This window comes from Spermophilus citellus (genome assembly GCF_964194105.1).
Source record: "Spermophilus citellus genome assembly, chromosome: 3".
In the NCBI taxonomy this organism is placed as follows: Eukaryota; Metazoa; Chordata; class Mammalia; order Rodentia; family Sciuridae; genus Spermophilus; species Spermophilus citellus.
The window spans coordinates 106,346,314-106,365,795 of NC_138184.1; the positions used below are offsets into that span (position 1 = coordinate 106,346,314).

General features: G+C 39.2%; 2 pseudogenes across 2 annotated transcripts in view; both read left to right on the top strand.

Annotated features, from left to right (window-relative positions):
• The first annotated feature begins 1,610 nt into the window (after window positions 1-1,610).
• LOC308645288 (ADP-ribosylation factor-like protein 5A) lies at window positions 1,611-10,437 on the top strand (annotated as a pseudogene). The gene is made up of 2 exons: window positions 1,611-1,816; window positions 10,128-10,437. The product of its transcript is annotated as an ADP-ribosylation factor-like protein 5A (transcript).
• Window positions 10,438-11,511: 1,074 nt separating this feature from the next.
• LOC308645237 (KH domain-containing RNA-binding protein QKI-like) overlaps window positions 11,512-19,482 on the top strand; it is a 43,142-nt pseudogene continuing 35,171 nt past the window's right edge. The window contains exons 1-2 of the transcript in view: window positions 11,512-11,811; window positions 11,868-12,250. The product of the transcript in view is annotated as a KH domain-containing RNA-binding protein QKI-like (transcript). The remainder of the gene's footprint in view (window positions 11,812-11,867; window positions 12,251-19,482) is intronic.

Here is a 19,482-nt window from a genome sequence, read left to right on the forward strand (position 1 = left end):
GAGTATCTATTCACTCTTTGCTTCAGGACATTCCTGAAAACCACTTATTCACAGAAAAATTTGTGTGCACTGAGATCAAGCTATTTTGTAGTCAAATAAATGGTTAGTAATGAAGATTCACCTAAGGATTTTTTCTTTTTTCCCCCCTTTCCTCTCCTCTTCTTCACTTTTTCCCCCTCTCCTCTCCTCTTCTTCACTATGTCAGGTAATACTAATTTTGCAATCTTTAATAGTTAATTTATCAACAAATTCCGGATCATTACTACAATTTTGTACCTGGGGTTAGAAGAACTGTGAAGAACATTTTCAACTAGTTTTTGTTTCTCCTAAGGTTGATTAGTGTATGGTATCATAGTTGATTAGGTATGTTCTGAAGTGATTTTATAAACAGAATTTAGTGACCTCTCTCGAAGTGGTGCTGATGCTGAGAATAGCAGAGGACATACATTGAGTGTAGTAGGTATGAACACCTGGATATTCGCCCAACCTGGTTCTCTTAAGAGAAAGTAGCTCACTAAATAGTCCCTTGAATAAAAGTAGAAGCAATAATCATCCTGGCAGATGGATAGACATATAAGTAAAAAAGCAAAGGAGCAAACTATCTCCAAATAGCCTACAATACTTCAACATCTGATCCCATTAACATCACAATAGAGGAAATAATGGAGAAAAAATTTAGAAAGTTCATAGTTAAAACGTTCAGTGAGCTAAAAGAAGATGTAAGGAATGAGCTAGATGGAAAATACAGGAAGTGAAAGATCATTTCAATAAGGAGAGAGATTCTTAAAAAGAACCAAATAGAAATTCTGGAGATGAAAGACTCAATAAATCATTTTAAAATCCTATGGAAATCATTAACAATAGATCAGGCCACTTTGAAGGCATAATGTCAGACTTCGAAGACCATGTATATAATCTTAAACATGGAGTCAACAATAAAGAAAAGATATTGCATAACCATGACCAGAATATTTAAGAAATCTTGGATATGGGGCTGGGGATGTGGCTCAAGCGGTAGCGCGCTCGCCTAGAGTGCGTGCCACCCGGGTTCGATCCTCAGCACCACATACAAACGAAGATGTTGTGTCCGCCGAGAACTAAGAAAAAATAAATAAATGTTAAAACTCTCTCTCTCTCTCTGTCCCCCTCTCTCTAAAAAAAAAAAAAAAAAAAAAGAAAAAAAAAAGAAATCTGGGATAACATTAAGAGACCAGATCTAAGAATCATTGATGTTTCCAAAATACAAACTAAAGGAATGCACAATCTTCCCAATGAAGTAATCAGAAAAAAATTCCAAACCTTAGGAACAAGAAGAAAATCCAGACTGCTGTCGCCCAAGAGGAGCTAGGGGAGTACCAGGGCCCACAAGGCCATGGCAGACAAAGTGGCTGCAACGTCCAGGTGCAGGTGGCAACAGCAGAAACAGAGCCTTGCTCAGAGCAGAGTGTCCTGGGTGTTAGCCTGCCTCTGGTTCCCTGGAAGTAGATCAGTGACCAGTGTGGGAATGGCAACAGCAGCAGAGGCAAATGTTTCAGTGCTTCTCTCTACCCTTTAGCCTCAGTCAGGGGAGACCAGGCCAGACTCAGGTAGATGGAGTCTGCTGCACAAGAATGAGAATTCTTTTCAACAGAAAATGGAGGCTATTCAATCACCAGGGTAATAAAATTATCATTGTAGGGTTGGACAATGCAGGGAAAACTACCATCCTTTAACAATTTTCTATGAAGGAAGTTGTACATACATCCCCTACAATAGGAAGTAAGGTAGAAGAGATAGTGAGTAGAAATGCACATTTCCTAATGTGGAATATTGGTGGCCAAGTCTACCACGCGGCCTGCGCAGTGGTTTCATTAATGAGGTTCTGGCATTCAGTTAGTTAGAAGAGATCAAAATAAAACACACAGACAGTACCTTATTTTAATGCTAGGTCCGAGACGGCTCGGTCTCCCTGTTTCCCTGCCTCCAGCCGCTCAGCAGGGCAGCGAGGATTACTCTGGGCTAGCAGGAGAGAGAGAGAGAGAACACGCCGGGGATCAGCCTTTTATTTGGGGGAAACAAGAGATTCAGGGGAGAATTCCATCCAATGAAGGTTGAGGGGGGGCTGTACTCCAAGGTCAGGGTCAGTGATTGGGTCTCCAGGGTCAGTGGTTACGCACACCCCCACACGGATGGGCTCTCTCATCAGGAAAGGGTCGGGATAACTCCGACACAGCCAGAGTGCCTCAGGCCCTTAACAGGAGTCACCCAATCACGTGTCAGAATGGCTCCCCACATATTCCCCCTCTTATTCTTAACAATGAGGCGGCGGTTCACTCTCTGGAGTCCCCGGATTCTTGATTGGAAGACTCGCCATCCTATAGTTACAATACAAAAGAGAATTAACAGCAAAGAGAATAATCCAATAAGGTACCAAGCGGAGTGCTTAAGAATATTTCCAGGGTTGAATCCATTTAACTCCTTCAATATTTGGTTAGCCAAAGAAGAAGGATCTGAAAAATCAGCTCTATTATTTTGAATGTCTTGGATATGGTGATGAAGTTCCAGAATATCCAAGCTATTATTACTATTTTGCCAAATGCCTAATAAATGGTTTTTAACCTTCTCCCAATCCCAGAGAGAAGCATTGTACTTGGCAGCTGTAACACATACATACTTATAATTAGCATGGCATTTAAGCCTTTCCTTAAATTTTAAGGCTGAAAGTTCATTACCAATGTTAATAACAGTCGCCTCTAAGGCGTTTAACTTAGTCTCAATCCTTTCATCAATATTTACTTGATTACGCAGAGCCTTGGAAGTATTTTGAGCTAAATTATTAAGAAATTTTGCATGCTGAATATTCTGAGACAATGTCAGAGATGCAGAGACGGTTGAGGCAATAAATGAGACCAGTGCTAAGACACCAACAATTATGACTCCAATAGCACGTTTAGGTCTTGTTAGCTGGGCATGAATTTGCTGCAGGACTTGTAAACCAGCATCAGCATACCATGGCTCTGAAATATTAGCAGGTAATAAAACAAAAGAGGGCTGATGAAGTATCAGCACTCCTTTTCCTCCATTATACCTAGAAATACAATTGGTTAGGTTGCACTTATTACAAGTAACAAAATATCTATCATCTATCCATCTAACTTTTACATTTCCAATAATTAAAACATAAGGAGATTGGACACAGGCTCTTAGGCCATAGCAAGATCCCTCTTTACAGTTCTTGCCGACAAATTTTGGTAAAGGTTTGTCTGTAAAATGTAAATATTCTGAGGCAGCAATTAAACGCCAAATATCTTTTTGAATACCTCCTTCACTATAAGTCAAAATATTACTAACAAATCCTGCAGGTGTCATAGCAGAATTTCTTCGTAATTGTCTCTTATCAATTTTTGGAGACCAGTCTAAAATATACCCACTAGCTTTAGACACCTTATGTTGTACAGGAAAGGTATTTACACAATCCATCCATTTAGGAAAGGTGCCAATTTCAATTATAGAACTATTTGGACAGTGGGGTACTGGTGGAGGTTTTGCAGAAATGACTGGCTTGTTATGGGAAAGTCCCATCTTAATTATTGATCTAGTATTAGGTTTTAAGTCTCCATAAATAGAATTATTTGTCAGTCTAGGTTTACCAATCGCTGTCTTTTCTTCAAATGATACTTTCAGACAGCCAGCATGTTTATCACGTGACCAACATAAAGGTAATTGGGCACTGTAGCCAGAATAATTAAATCTAGTCACATGATTGGGAGTAATATGAGCATCTGTAAATCCTCCCATCATGAATGAGTCATTAGTAAATACTGGAATAGATTCTCCAGTCCACACAGCTGGGTGTACCAGGGGTGGATCTGGGAAATATGTCCAATAAGTGTCTACTTGATTCCCTTTTACCTGACAGCCCAGTAGGGCAATTACTGTTGCTACCATCAAGACTGGGGTCCTGTTCTTTCCTAGGCGTCGAAGTATTTGGGAAGCCTGGGTTGTCAATTTCTTCACATCTTTCCACGAAATCAGCTTCTCGGCTGGTTCAATCTGGTCTTTCTTCATCTTTTTCCGATATCTCCTCCTTCTGGGTTGTGGCTCCTCCGTGTCTATCCTCAGTCGCTTGAGTCTGGGTTCTATCTCCTCCATGTCTGATAGCACGTTCAGGCACCCAGATAGGACGAAAGGCACTTTCTGGAAAAATACAAGCATGCCCTCGGCCCCATGATATTACCGGATCTGGGCCCTTCCACTGACCAGTCTGTAAATCTTTCCACAGAACTCTGCCTAAAGGGCCTGTCACCGAGGGAGACATTTGCCTCTCAGCAGCTGTGTGACCTTCTGTGTCACAGTTTAAAAAATTTAAAACAAATAAGGCATGATTAAGGCTATTTTGGGGAGTCATTATCTTATTCCCCCTTTTTAATTTTTGTAATTGAAGTTTAATAGATAAATGAGCTCGTTCTACAATGGCTTGACCTTGGGGGTTATAAGGAATTCCTGTTTTATGATTAATTTGAAACTCTTGGCAAAATTGTTGAAAAGCAGAGCTTACATAAGCTGGAGCATTATCTGTTTTAATCTGCATAGGACACCCTAAAACAGAAAAAGCTGCTAAGCAATGAGAAATTACATGTTGAGTATTTTCCTTAGTACGTGCTGTGGCAAAAATAAATCTAGAATAAGTGTCCACTATGACATGCACATAACATTGCTTACCAAATTGAGGAATATGAGTTACATCCATTTGCCATATCTGATTTGGTTTTAATCCACGGGGATTTACCCCTGATGGCAGAGATGGAGTGTAAATAACACACTTAGGACATTGGCTTACAATCTGACGAGCTTGTTCTCTGGTAATACTAAATTTTTTACGTAAGCTAGAAGCATTTTGATGATGCAAGGAATGGGAAGCTAGGGCACAGTCATATGAAGACATCTGTTGACAAAAAGCTACTAATTTATCAATATTATCATTACCTGCAACCAAAGGTCCAGGGAGGCTAGAATGTGCTCGGATATGTCCAATAAAACATGGGTACTTCCTCATTAGCACTGTCTTTTGTAAATTATGAAATAATTCAAATAACTCCTGTGATGAAGTAAACCCAATAACTGAGGTTTCAATATTTTTGGTAACTCTGACTGCATATAAGCTGTCAGAATAGATATTAATAGGCTCATTTGAAAAATAATTTAAGGCAAAAATCAGAGCTTGGAGCTCTGCCCTTTGAGCTGAAGTATAAGAAGTTTGTATTACCTCTGTGTGAACACGGCTGAAGAAACCTGCCTTACCAGAGCTGGAACCATCTGTGAACACCGATAAAGCTCCCTCTATTGGATGGGAAAGTACAATCTTTGGAAAAATAAGTGATGTTAATGATGCAAATTGTACAATCTTATCACGAGGATAATGGCTATCTATCTGCCCAGGGAAATCTGTAAAAGCTATCTGCCATGAAGTAGAAGTTTGAAAAAGCCAATTAGTCTGTTGAACAGAAAATGGAATAATTATGATATCAGGCTCAGATCCAATTAATTGTAAAATCCTAGTTCTACCCTTAATCACTAATTGAACTATAGAATCATGAAAAGGAATTAATGTTTTTTGAGGGGAATGAGATAAGTAGATCCATTCAATAACTCCTAATCTTTGCCATATGGCTCCTGTTGGGGTATGCTCAGTTGGAAATATTAATAAATACAGTATTTCTTTAGGATCTATTCTAGTAAGCTGTGCATTTTTAATTGCAATTTCCACTTTCCTTAAGGCTGCTTTGGCCTCCAAAGTTAGTTGACGTGGAGAGGTTGGAGAAGGATTTCCTTGTAATATCTGAAATAAGGGACTTAACTCAGAAGTAGTTAACTTTAAGGATGGTCTTAGCCAGTTAATATCTCCTAATAGTTTTTGAAAATCATTAAGGGTATGTAACTCCTTAACTCTTATCTGAAGGTTTTGAGGACGGATTGTACTCCCTTGAATTATCTGACCTAGATATTGAAAAGGAGATACCTTTTGAATTTTTTGAGGAGCTAGACATAAACCCATAGTTGTAAGGGAAGCCTCTAACTGAGTAAAAATTTCTGAAAGTATTTCTGGATTAGCATGGGCCAATAATATATCATCCATAAAATGAATAATGTATGCATCAGGGAAGCTATTTCTAATGGGATCTATTGCCTGATCAACATATTTTTGACACAGTGTAGGGCTATTACGCATTCCCTGAGGAAGGACTTTCCAGCAGTATCTTTTAACAGGTTCCTTAAAATTAACTGCTGGGACAGTGAAAGCAAATTTTTCACAATCTTCAGGATGTAACCTTATAGAGAAAAAACAGTCTTTTAAATCTATTACCATCAAGCTATAATCTAAAGGAATGGCTGTGGGGGAGGGAAGTCCTGGCTGTAATGATCCCATAGGCTGAATTATCTGGTTTATTGCTCTTAAATCCTGTAGTAATCTCCAATTTCCTGACTTTTTCTTAATAACAAAAATAGGTGTATTCCAAGGGCTAAGTGTTGGTTCAATATGACCAGCTTGAAGTTGTTCCTCAACTAATCTATGAATTATTTTAAGTTTTTCCCCTGAGATGGGCCACTGAGAAATCCAAATAGGCTCTTCTGTGAGCCACGTAATTTTTTCAGCTGTCTTAAGGATCGGGGAAGTACTCAGTGCCCCTAATAAAAATTTTGTCCTGAAGTATTTACTAATCCTTGCCGTGGAGACTGGCTTGTAAACAGATATTCTTCCTGAAAGGTTTCCCTATCATCTCCAGGAAAATACCTCTGATTAATTTCTTCAACTGACCTTATAGAATTTGGGGTAACTAGTAGCAGTCCCATTTTGGCTAGAATATCTCTTCCCCATAGATTAGCTGGTAAAGACTCTAACACATAAGGCTTAAATATTCCACTGTTTCCATCAGAATCTTCCCAACGGAGATAGTTGGCACTTTGAGCAGGCTGTGAAATTTTTCCTATTCCTTCTAGGTTAGCTAAGGCTGTATGCAGAGGCCATTGCCTGGGCCAAAACCGGCTGGACAATATTGAGCTATCAGCCCCTGTGTCAATTATTCCTAGGAAATTTTTTTTATTAATTCTAAGTTTTAATAAAGGGCGTTCTTGTCGCACTAACTGGGACCAATATACTCTGTCCGGCGGTTTAGAAACTGAATCTGCCGGCAGGTGCCTTTCTGAGACACAAGGCAATAATATTAATTGAGCAAAAATATCCTTTGGGGTGAGTCTTAGGGCATAATTGGATCTTACAGTAACATATAATTGCCCTTTAAATTCTGAATCTATCACACCAGGTATTACTTCAATAGCTCCCTTTAAATTATTACGCCCCAAAATTAAACCTACAGTATTTTCAGGAAGCGGCCCGAAAATCCCAGTAGGGATTTGTGTTGGTCCCGTTTCAGGATCTAATTCAACTGTCTCTGAAGGTCCTAAGAAAACTGTCTGTGATCCATGTCTCTGCTCCGGTAAAAATCGCGGACTGTCCTGGTCGGCACCGCTAGTGACGTCACAGTGTGCGACGTCTCCCCATATTGTTTCTGGGCCCGGGGAGGGGCCGAACGGAAGTTTTTTGTCCCCTCGCTAGGAGGAAATACTTGTGGCGAGAAGGCGGGCTCATCCGCGCCACCCGAATCAACCACGTGGCGCCGAGTCCTGCAATATCTATTATCGCCAGTAGATGGAGCCCTAAACCTAAATTTGCGTTGGCGACATTCGTAGGCGAAATGACCGGGTTTTCCGCAAACGTAACACTTGCTGCGGGACTTCTGAACTGAATTTTGTGGCCCCAAAGTTTCCTTTAATACTGTTGCTAAGGCCACCGTTTGTAACTGAGTGGAATCTAAGTCAGAACACAAGCGAATATACTCAGAAATTGTTCCTTTTTTACGATGGGGGCGGAGAACATCTTGGCAAATTTTGTTTGCGTTCTCAAAAGCCAATTGTCTAACAATAAATTCGCTAGCTCCTGGGTCCCCGATGGACCTGTTCGCAGCCTGATATAGTCGGGCTACGAAATCTGAATAAGTCTCACTGGCACCTTGTCTGATTTTGGTAAGAACTAAATTGGACTGGTCCTTGGGGACAATTTGCCTCCAGGCACGTTTTGCACAATCAGTTATTTGATTGTACACTACAAAATCATAATTTAGCTGTCTTTCTAAATCAGCAAAATCTTCAGTCCCTAAAAACATCGTTACTGGCGTTTCTATGCCCTGTCTCCTGTTCCTTTCTGCTTGTTCATTACAAAAATCAGTCCAGTAAGTTTTCCAAAGCAAGTAATCTCCCCCGCTCAGACAAGATCTGGCTAAAAAAATCCAATCACTAGGAGGAAGGGGTTGTGAGCAAATATTTTCTATTAGACTCTGAACAAAAGGCGAATTTGGGCCGTACGTTTCACATGCATTTTTCAATTCCTTGATAGTTTTAAAAGGGATTACAGCATGAACTCTAACTCTCTGATCTTGTTCATTAGTTTGCTCAAAAACTGGAAAGAGGTGAAAACCAGTAGTATCCTCCCCCATTTCTTGAGCCTTCTTAATACCTTGCTGAACTGGGGTAAGAAAAGTCATCTTTAATTCAGCACACCTGTTAAATTTGGTCCTTCTAGCAGGTATCGGCCAAATTTTAAAAGCTTGGGCAGGTGGTGCTAAATGCAATCTATTAAAATTTCTCTCTAAGTCCTGAGTTTCTATGTCTAATTCTTCTTCCTCAGACTGTGAGCTGCTATCAGACTCTGTACTATCGCCATTTGGAATTTGGGTTTCTAACTCACGTGGCTGAGAAGAAACCTGAGCCCCGCTAGGAGTTTCCTTTGTATTTTCCTCTCCAGGAAGATTGGTTACCACTTCTGGAGGGCTCTCCAAGATTAGAGATGCTTCTTCTTTATCATGCTGTTCTGTACAATCTGTCTGCGGGCTAGCTTGCACAATTCTAACCTTTGTTTTAGCTCCTAGCGCTTTTGTTTTAAAACGGCTCAAAGGAAAGAAAATTAATTTAGCTTCAGGCTGATTTTCCATTTGAATAGACCTAATGGCTCTTTGAATACCTCTCAGAAGCTCTTCTGGTGGCCACGGACTCTGGTCCATGTATTCAAAGAGACAAATTTCTAGGGCCGTCCAAGTTTTCTGTATATTCTCTATGCCTCCAGGTATTTCAGTAGAAAGACAAACTCTTTGTAACTTTCTTCCTAATTTCTCCCAAGTAAGTAAATTTGGAGACTCTTGGTCACAAAACCAAGGACAATATTCACCTACAATCTTTAAGAATTGCAATAACTGAGTTTTCTTTATCTGTTTTCCTTTCTGATTAATTATACTGTCTAAAATAGTTAGATACATTTCCTTATCCGAAGAAGTAGAATTTCCCATTTTAAGTAAATTAACGTCTCTTTCCTTCAATATCTCCCGGTACTTTTGTGACTCAAATGTCACTTTTTTCTTTCTCTTATCTTATTTCTTATTTTCCTTATCCTCTTTATTACTTTTGTGACCCAAATGTCACCTCTTCCTTATTTTTCTCTTTATTCTTTATCTTCCTTATTTCCTCTTTATTTCTTTATTTCTATTTCCTTATCTTCCTTTCTCTTTATTTCTTTCCCTTAATCTTTTTAGCACGCGCTCCCACTCAATCTAACTAATTCAGAATGCCCCCTCTTGGGCGCCAATTCTACCACGCGGCCTGCGCAGTGGTTTCATTAATGAGGTTCTGGCATTCAGTTAGTTAGAAGAGATCAAAATAAAACACACAGACAGTACCTTATTTTAATGCTAGGTCCGAGACGGCTCGGTCTCCCTGTTTCCCTGCCTCCAGCCGCTCAGCAGGGCAGCGAGGATTACTCTGGGCTAGCAGGAGAGAGAGAGAGAGAACACGCCGGGGATCAGCCTTTTATTTGGGGGAAACAAGAGATTCAGGGGAGAATTCCATCCAATGAAGGTTGAGGGGGGGCTGTACTCCAAGGTCAGGGTCAGTGATTGGGTCTCCAGGGTCAGTGGTTACGCACACCCCCACACGGATGGGCTCTCTCATCAGGAAAGGGTCGGGATAACTCCGACACAGCCAGAGTGCCTCAGGCCCTTAACGGGAGTCACCCAATCACGTGTCAGAATGGCTCCCCACAGCCAAGAATCTCTTTGTTCTTCCTGGAATACTTATACTAACATGGAGTTTGTAATAGTAGTTGTGGACAATACAGAGGATTTCTGTAATTAAAGAACTCTACATAATATTAGTGAATGAGGATGTAAGAAAAATGGATTACTAATTTTTAAACATGATAAAGAATGCATGACTGTAGCAGAAATCTCCCAGTTTTTGAAGCTAACTTCTATTAAATATCATCAGTAGCATATGCAGGCATGCTGTGCTCTTAATGATGAGGGATTATGCCAAGGACTTGAATGGAATATGTCACAATTTAGGATTAGATGACTTCTATTGACTTCATAGACTTTGTATAAACAAAGTACTGGACTTCTTCTGAAAGCTGCAAAAAGTATAGGTTAGATATATTTTTGTAATAAACTGATTTAATTTTTTCTATAAGAAAAAAAGAGTACTTATTTTAAAACAAGATGAAATCTCACCTTCCAATTTGCTTTCACATTAGTTCCTTCCAAATTATAAAGATGTATTTGAGAGCTGGGGATGTGGCTCAAGTGGTAGCTCGCTAGCCTGGCATGCATGCGGCCCAGGTTCGATCCTCAGCACCACATACAAACAGGGATGTTGTGCCTGCTGAAAACTAAAAAAAAAAAATAATAAATATTTTTAAAAAAAGATGTATTTGACATTTTTCTCAATGAATCTTCTCAAGACAATATATAGCCTGTGGTAAGTACACAGGGAGAGGAAGATATTTTGAATTTTAAGAGCTTTATTTTAATATACCCCTCCCAAATTGAATGTTGTTCTTTTCTTGTTCCACTAAGTCAACATACAAATCAGCACAGATACTGTTTCCAATATTTTAAAATGCCATGTTACTTATGAAAAAATGTATTTTTCTTAAGGTTGTGAATGTATTATGTATATAACTCAAGTTCAAGTTTATGGCTTTGGCTTATGTTCTATAGAAAAGCAAATACCATAAACATTAGCAATATCCTTGATTATTGCCCTAATGAGATAAGTACTGCCATTAAATACCATTTTATACTTTTCCCATATGTTCTCTGTATTATACTAACCATATCTCCACCCACACACCAAATCATTCAGCTGCTCTCAAAAAAAAAAAAAAAAAAGAGACATACAGGAAAAAGCTTGACGATGTGACTCAGTGGTAAAGCCCCTCTGGTTTCAATCCCTGGTTTAAAAAAAAAAAATGTGTCTTGGATAGAAACTTTTTTGATTGTGTTTATTTTGGGGATTTATACTACTGGTTCCAGTATTTGGATTTTCATCTTGATTGAAATTGAAGGGAATTTTTAATATATGACAAATAATTTCAAAAGCATGACTACATGTGGCCAAAGCTAATTTAGGATCTACTTTTGTAAAAGCATGAAAAATATTAAATGTTATATTTGCATTTTGAACACAACCTGGAAGCAGCTTGGTCCTGCACCTGCAGTGGCCATCCTCTGCAGCTGGCCTCGCAAGGGAACTCCGTCCAGATGGCTTAGGGTCGCCAGAGCACCTAGGGCAGAGGGAAGTGTGGGCTGCTGGCGGGAGCACAGTGCCGGCTGCTGCAGATTCAGCACTGGGCCCTGTACTGGAGCTTGCACGGATCTGGATGCCAAGTCTCCAGGGCTCGCCCCCACCCGCATTCCCGCGCTCCAGCGCTGGCAGCGGGGGCTGCAGGCAGAGTGAACTTCGTATCCTGGGATACGGTCGGGGAAATGGAAATAGAAAAGTAGCTGAAACCCACCCCAGATTACCTGATGCAGCTGATGAACAACAAGAAGCAATTGAGCAGCCTGCTCAACTTCCGTGGGATCTTCAACGCCATCCAGCGGCCGGTGGACGAAAAAACTATATAGGAAATATAGGAAGGCATGTACAATGACATAGTACATGGGAGTTCAGAGAAAAGGAGTGCAGAATTACCTGATGTTGTGGGACCAATTGTTCAATTACACGAAAATTTTATGTACCTATAAAAGAATACCCAGATTTTAATTTTGGGGGGAGACTCTTTGAACCCGGAGAATTTACAGCTAAACAGCTTGAAGCAGAAACTGGATGTAAAATAATGGTCTCAATGCGAAAAAGGAGGAGGAGCAAAATAGATGCAAACCCAATTGAGAGCATCTAACTGAACATTTACATGTACTAATCACTGTGGAAGATGCTCAGAACAGAGCATGAATAGAACTGAAGAGAGCAGTTGAAGAAGTGCAGAAACTTCTGGTGTCTGCAGCAGAAGGAGAAGACAGCCTGAAGAAGATGCAACTATTGAGCTCCTGATTCTGAATGGCACCTGCAGAGATGACAACATGAAATCACCAGCCCTTGCCTTTTCTCTTGTGGCAACAGCCCAGTCTGCTCCAAGCATTATAACAGGGACTGTGCCTGTCCTCCCACCAGCTGCCCTGAGTATTCTACTCAGCTGGCCCTATTATACTGCCTGTGATGGGACAAATACAGACCTCTATCATGCTAAAGTGAACTCCTCACTATACTGCTGCAATAGTCCCTCCACGACTGAGGCTGAGTTCCATCTACACACCCTATAAATACCCTTACAAGGTTGGTACCCACTACATCAATCCTTGAGTACCCTATTGTAGCCAGTGGTGCGGTGGCTACTAAAGTTCCAAGGCATGATGTAATCAGTCAAAAAAAAATCCCTATAGTGTTTTCCTTTTAATTTCTTTCTTTCTTTCTTTCTTTCTTTCTTTCTTTCTTTCTTTCTTTCTTTCTTTCTTTCTTTCTTTTTTTAGTGGTAGATGGACACAATTGCTTTATTTATTATTTATTATTTATTTTTAAAGTGTATTGCCACTGGCAACTAACCTATGAACTTCTGAACTGGCAACTATCCTCTGAACTCTTCACCCAGTGATGACTCCACCATGCCTGCCTGCTGATCAGTTAACTGGTAATTGCCTTTGCTTACCTGTGATCAGTGTTGTGAGCTGAGGCAATTGTCTGGTTGCCTTACCATCTAATCAAAACAAGACAAATTGTTGTTCTCCAACTCAGCTTTTTTTCCTGTTTGGGTGAAAGTGGTTCTAGAAACTGCACAGAATAGAAGTAAAGCAATAAGGCCCAATTCATCCCACAGCACTGATCATCTTTCAATGTGCCACCGCCAAGCAAATGGCAAGAAGGCCTCCTTAAAGAGGGAGACAGATGGCCCCTAACTCAGAGACAGAAGCAGTTACTGTGAGAGACTTCTAGGAATCTTTTCTTCTCATAGTGAAGTCACACTCTCTCTGAACAAACTGTGTGATGATGCATCATGCGTGAATCTTCTTTGGTCAGGTAAGTCATTGGTGAAATGATTCAAAAAGTATTTTAAATTTGATTTCTGAATACTGTTCAGTCACTGAAGTGCCCTCCAAGGGCAGAAGTTGCAGCCTTTTTATATTGCCTGCCAAATTTGAAGTATTAAAAGAGAGAGTGTGCCATGACAGTAAAACCTCAGGAGTTTTGAAAAGTAATGCAAAGAACAAAATTGCAATACTATTTTAAAAGATGAATATCTAAGTTAAAATTATAGAAGTTTTATTTTACATCGTCTCAAAAATGTTTGAGAATAAGGTACATGCATTATGTGTCACATTACTGGGCAAACTGTTCAAGTATTTTTTTAAACTTCCCTTATATGAAAAAATTATTAAGAATGTAAAATCCATGCTTGCATATTTGCTGTGTGCAAGTAATTAAATTGTAGATAAAACTGTAGTGCATTGAAACATACGAACATATAATAGATACTTTTACTATACAAGGGTGCTGGTGAAGAATAAAATATATAAATTTTTGGAGGGGTAGGTAGCATTTTATACTTTCAAGTGTTATTAAACAAGAAAAAGAATAATGAAAACCTTTATTTCATTAAATGAAAAGACCAAAAGAACATTTTCATCATTTTTAGTTTTTAAGTATTAGAATAAGTGTAAAAAAAATGTGCCTTGTTTTCCTTGGTGGTCATTTAGTCCAGTGTCTTATAAGATCAAATTAAAAGTTAATGCGTGATGTAGCTCAGTGGTAAAGAGCCCTTGCCTCACAAGTGCGAGGCACTGGGTTCAATCCTAGCACCACATAAAAACAAACAAAGGCATTGAGTCCATATACAACTAAAAAAAATTAAAAACAAAAAAGTTAATGATGCATGTTATTCAGTTGCCCATATGTGAAAGAAGATGTGAGGGGACAAATGAGTTGAGGGCTTGAATTATATGATTTGGGCCACATTACCTTGATGTGAATTTGCCAAATATGATACTGTAAAAAAATTGATAACTTTTCTAATATCTGACTAGTAAGTTTTTAAAAACATATCATAATTGAGTGTTTTCAGTTGTACTTCAATGCCAACCCAAAGAATTTTGAGATAAAAATTATGTGTGATCTGAATACCAGTTGACAGACAAAATTAGAGCCTTATTCTGTTAGGAGAAGGGGGAATGTGTTGAGTTTTTCATAGTGGAGATAATAATTACACATATCAAATTTTTTCACAAATATGAATTTTTGTGATTTTCATTCCAGACAACAGTGTTTTTAAATGACCCAAATTCAATCAGACTTATTGATAGCATACCAGATAACTTGCATAGTCCATCTCTGCTAGCTTCAACAATCTCCCTCCATCTTCCCACATATGCCCTTTTTACCACCTTTTTTAACTTTAAAAGAATGTGAAAAAGGAGCATCATTGTGCATATGAATACTGAACTATGTTTCAGGTTAAGCTTCCAATGTCTCACGAAGTACAGTTTTATAGTTGAAACAATTTGCATATAAAGCCTATATTTAAACACTTGAGTAAATCATTAACTGCTCAGTATCAGAGGTGGCAAATCTCCAGTGACAAATTCCAGCTCATCTACTCGTTCCCTCTTTAATACTTTCTTGTCTTCACAGTCAGTGTCAGCAGAAGCTCAGTTGGCAGCTTCACAGTGACCTCTCCATCAGGTTGTTTCACTTGGAACCATTTTCAGTTTATGTCCTATGCAATAGACAGTCGCTTTGTATTCAGCTAGCTTTGGTTTAATGTGCCACTGCTCTGTCTTTCTGTTACACATGCCATTGTTTTGATTTATTTACAATATATGTTGTGACACTTTGATTTTCATTTGTTTGGCTGGTTGAATAAATTTGTGACACTCAAACACTTGAGGTGATATTTTAAAATGATAACTGTATTTGATCCAGCTTCATTCCAACTATGTCAACCTGGACATTTTAGATGTTTATCAAAGGGCTTTTATGGGGAAGGAAGTAAATGTATGAAATAATAGATGTGTGATATTAAAGAGTAATGTTGGCTGTGAAAAAACTTTTGAACATTTAGTTGACAACATATTGGATCAACTGAAAAGTAGTATGATTTTGAAATCTGAATGCAAAAATTGGTTCTCAGTATTATCATTGCTTATTTATTTCTTATTAAAGTATGTAGTTTTTAAGACTTTTTTTCTGACAGTATTACTTTTGTTATTCTTTATTATCTTAGAAGTTTTTATGCTCTATATGTACCATAACCAAACTATTGCCTATGAGAAACATGTAAAATAATGTATTTATAGTCATGATTATGAGTTTATAATGTATTTTTCCATCTTACATTATATGTATACAATATAACATTTACAAATAATTTTTTTCTTAATTGAGAAAAAGATACAATATGCAAAATCCACAATTTGATAACTGAAAATTGCCAATTGTTTTATAGTATGTTATTGTATTAGGTGTCTTGAATTTCTTGGGCTTTTAGTTAGCTAATGAATACATTACTTAAACATTTTGGGGGTTTAGTTGGGATTTTGATAGTTTGCATTTTAAATATTTGATTCCTTGTTGTTTCCATTAACCCATAGCATTATTTTAATAAATGCTATGATACCAACATAAATTTTAAAATAAAATGGGAAAATGAGGGTATGGGAGGACAGGAGTGATGTTGATGGGGATACACTAGAGTAACTGCTTTATAATTCATTAACATCAACCTCAAGGAAATCTATCTCTATTTAGTGTGTTTTCTTGTGAAGTATTCTATTTTATAAAATGGTTTTAAATAGCTACTGTTACCAAGTAGATGTTATTTAATATAAAAATCTAACATTAAATATTATCATTAAATTTATTTAACAAAGTAAACATAAATCTGTACAGTTCTATATAATACAGACTATTATCCCTGTGAGAGAGGAAAACCAGCAAGGCAGCTTCTGCACCATGTCCTGGTAGCTAATTCCAACTTCTTTGTACTGTAAGCTTCACCTCTTCTGAGCCCCTGAACCAAAAATTGCTGTCCTCCCAGGTGTTCCTAGAACAATCTGTAACACAGAACCAGGTGAGGGGTCACTTGGGAAAATTTGTTGGTCACAGAGAATGGCCAGGACCACAATTTTCCCCAGGTTATGCAATATGACTCTGGGCCCTGATCTCCCCTTAGAAATGGTCAGGGAGCACTGAGGCTGGTATGCTGCTCAAAGCTGAGGGTGTTGTCTGTGGGCAGAGAGTGTCTATGAATGTCCTCGGGAGCAAATTCCCATGGACATTCACCTTCAGAACCTTCTGAGGCTGCTCCCCTAGAGAGTGAACATGAAGCAATGGGAAGGGTTCTCTAGGACATTTGGGTGTAAAGGCTGAGTAGCACACATCTGGGACCCAGAGGAGCAGCACATGTGATGACACAGGGTGGAGAAGGACCCTGCTCCTCCAGCCCTACTCTCTATAGCTCCATCCTCAGACAGCTTCCTGCAATGATTTTAACCATAATTGTATCTCCCCTTGCATGGTCATGGTCACATGCAATAGGGGCCACTTCAGTGCCCTCCTTGATTCTGATGGATTGCATAAAGTGCAACAAAGAAGGTTAAGAAAGCAATGGAGAATATTTGCACTTATTTGATTTCTGCTCTCTCTCCCATTCTCTCCACACTCACATTTCCTCTTCCTATCCTTCTGGCTTCCTTGAACCCACATTTTAGTAAGGACAGGATTTCTGGAACTAGATTTCTATTAGGAGAATTATTTTCTAATTGTGTAATCTTGTCATAGGATAGGAAGGGTACATTCATTCATGCTCAGAGCCAGCAAGGGCAGGAGAATCCAGTTGTGCAGTGGTGGCTAGAGAAGAGCCAGGCTTGTTTGTGTCCCATGCACCAGGGAAGAATGCAGTTTTTCTGAGGCCCCAATCTAACTCAATGCATGGCCATGCAGGTCTGCGCAACATGATTCAGTGGTGCAGCCTGATGTCAGAAACCAGGGCAAGACTAAGAAAGTGCAGAAAGATTTAACAAACATTGAGGAATGAGTATGAAATATAAACAGAAAATATGTATTATTTTATAGTTTGATGACATAGGAAAAAGAGTTGGTAGACCTACTGACTTTGAGCATTCTGTTTGTAACAAAGATCTGCATGAGAAAATCACCTTTAGAAAAGTCATAAGAGTGGGAAAGAGGAAATATGGAAGAGCTACAAAGAGTTTATAAATAAGAAAGAATAAATAAGAGAGACAAATAGGACAAATAAATTACTTGCAGATTTCTGGTCCCATTATCCTCATCCTGATCCCCAGAATCTGCTAAGTAGTCTTCATCATGGACAAGAGCATTGATGGTGATGTTGTAGCCTTGGAAAAAGGAAAGGCAGAGTTAAAGTCAAGGTGAGAACTTGAGTTGCTGCTGCTCCTGGTGTTCTATAACCCAAAGTCAAAGCTCTCCATTCTTCCTCTTGTCTACACTCCTGTCTCCTGGCCTCTGTCACCTCACCTCTGCAATAAGGAATAGATCTAGGATCCCAAGAGCTCTTTTCCAGTTCACATTCCACCACTGTACTCAGTAGGGATGTCTGTGCCATCCTGTTCCTCCAAGAGGCAGCAACTGTCTCCCTGACTTTCTTGACACAGGCCTCTTGAATGCAAGAAAATTCAGATTTTCATCCTATTCCCACTGTTTGGGAAATAGATGAGGACGGGAGGTGAGAGACATGTTCAAGGATGAACTTCTCCCCACTCTTTCCCAGGAGAACCCAGAGGCCTGTCAAGGGAGCACTGAGGAAATTTTCTTTAAATCCCCCAAATGTGGAAGTTTCTTTTTTAATATTTATTTTTTAGCTATTGGTACAATATCTTCATTTTATGTGGTGCTGAGGATCGAACCCAGTGTCTCACGCATGGTAGGCAGGGGCTCTACCTCTGAGCCCCAGCCCTGGAAGTCTTTTAAACCAGGAGTAGATAATAAACAGAAGAGAAGTGCTGCTACGTGGCCAGAACATGCAGAAGGAATTTTGACTTCATATCCACTGTGTAGCACAAGCAAGAACTTTGACACCAGGTTCACAAAATATCACTTAGAAAGTGTGTCCTACTAGATTCCTTCCATTGCACGTCAAATCCAAAGCCCAGATCTAAATTCTTTTATGCACAATTTCCTAAGAAATGTGAGCCAACCTATTTGATGGTTAGAGGAGGCAAATGCAGCACAGAGTGGGTGTTAGAGGGAAGATTTTGTTTAACTGGCAAAGCAAAAAAGATGTTACAAACAGAATGCTCAAAGTCAGTAGGTCAACTAACTCTCATTCCTATGTCATCAAACTATGAGATAATACATATTTTCTGTTTATTTCTATTTCATGCCCATTCCTTAGTCTCCAAAAATGTAGGTTGGCCCAAGCCCTACCAGGAAACCTTTCCCATTGGCTTATACCCCAAGGGCTGTTCCTACCTGCAGGCTCTTCATCTTCGCTGCTGGAGTCATAAGCTTGGCTGTATATCTAACCTTTAGAGACACAAACATCAGCAACAGAGTTACTTAAGATTGTATCATGCTTTCTTCTACACCAAATAAGCTCATGATGAATGCTAGGGTTGTATGTTGTTTGTCCTCCACATAATCGTGTGATTGAGGCTTGATCTTCAATATGGGCCTAATGTGAGTTATGTAAGAGGAGGGGTCTGGTTGAAGATGACGAGGTCATTTTTGAGGGCATCAGCCTCAGAGGCAAGAATATAGTTTTCTCACACCCTTGTTAGATTGTAGTTATATAAAAAGAGCAAATGAGTCAGTCATCTTATCCCTGCTGGCTTCCTGTCTCTCCATCTAATGTTTCCCTCCTGCACCTAAAACCATGATGACCCCAACAGTCATTTCATTGCAGCTAAGAGGGCATTCACCAAAGCCAAGCAGATGCCAGTGGTAGGCTCTTGAATCTCCAGAACTATAAGCTAAACACATCTGTATAAATTATTCAGTCTCAACTGTTAATACCAAGAAAAACATAGGAATACTAATATTAATAGTCAGGATCACCCTGGTCTCTTCTCCCCCTTCTCAGAACCCTCT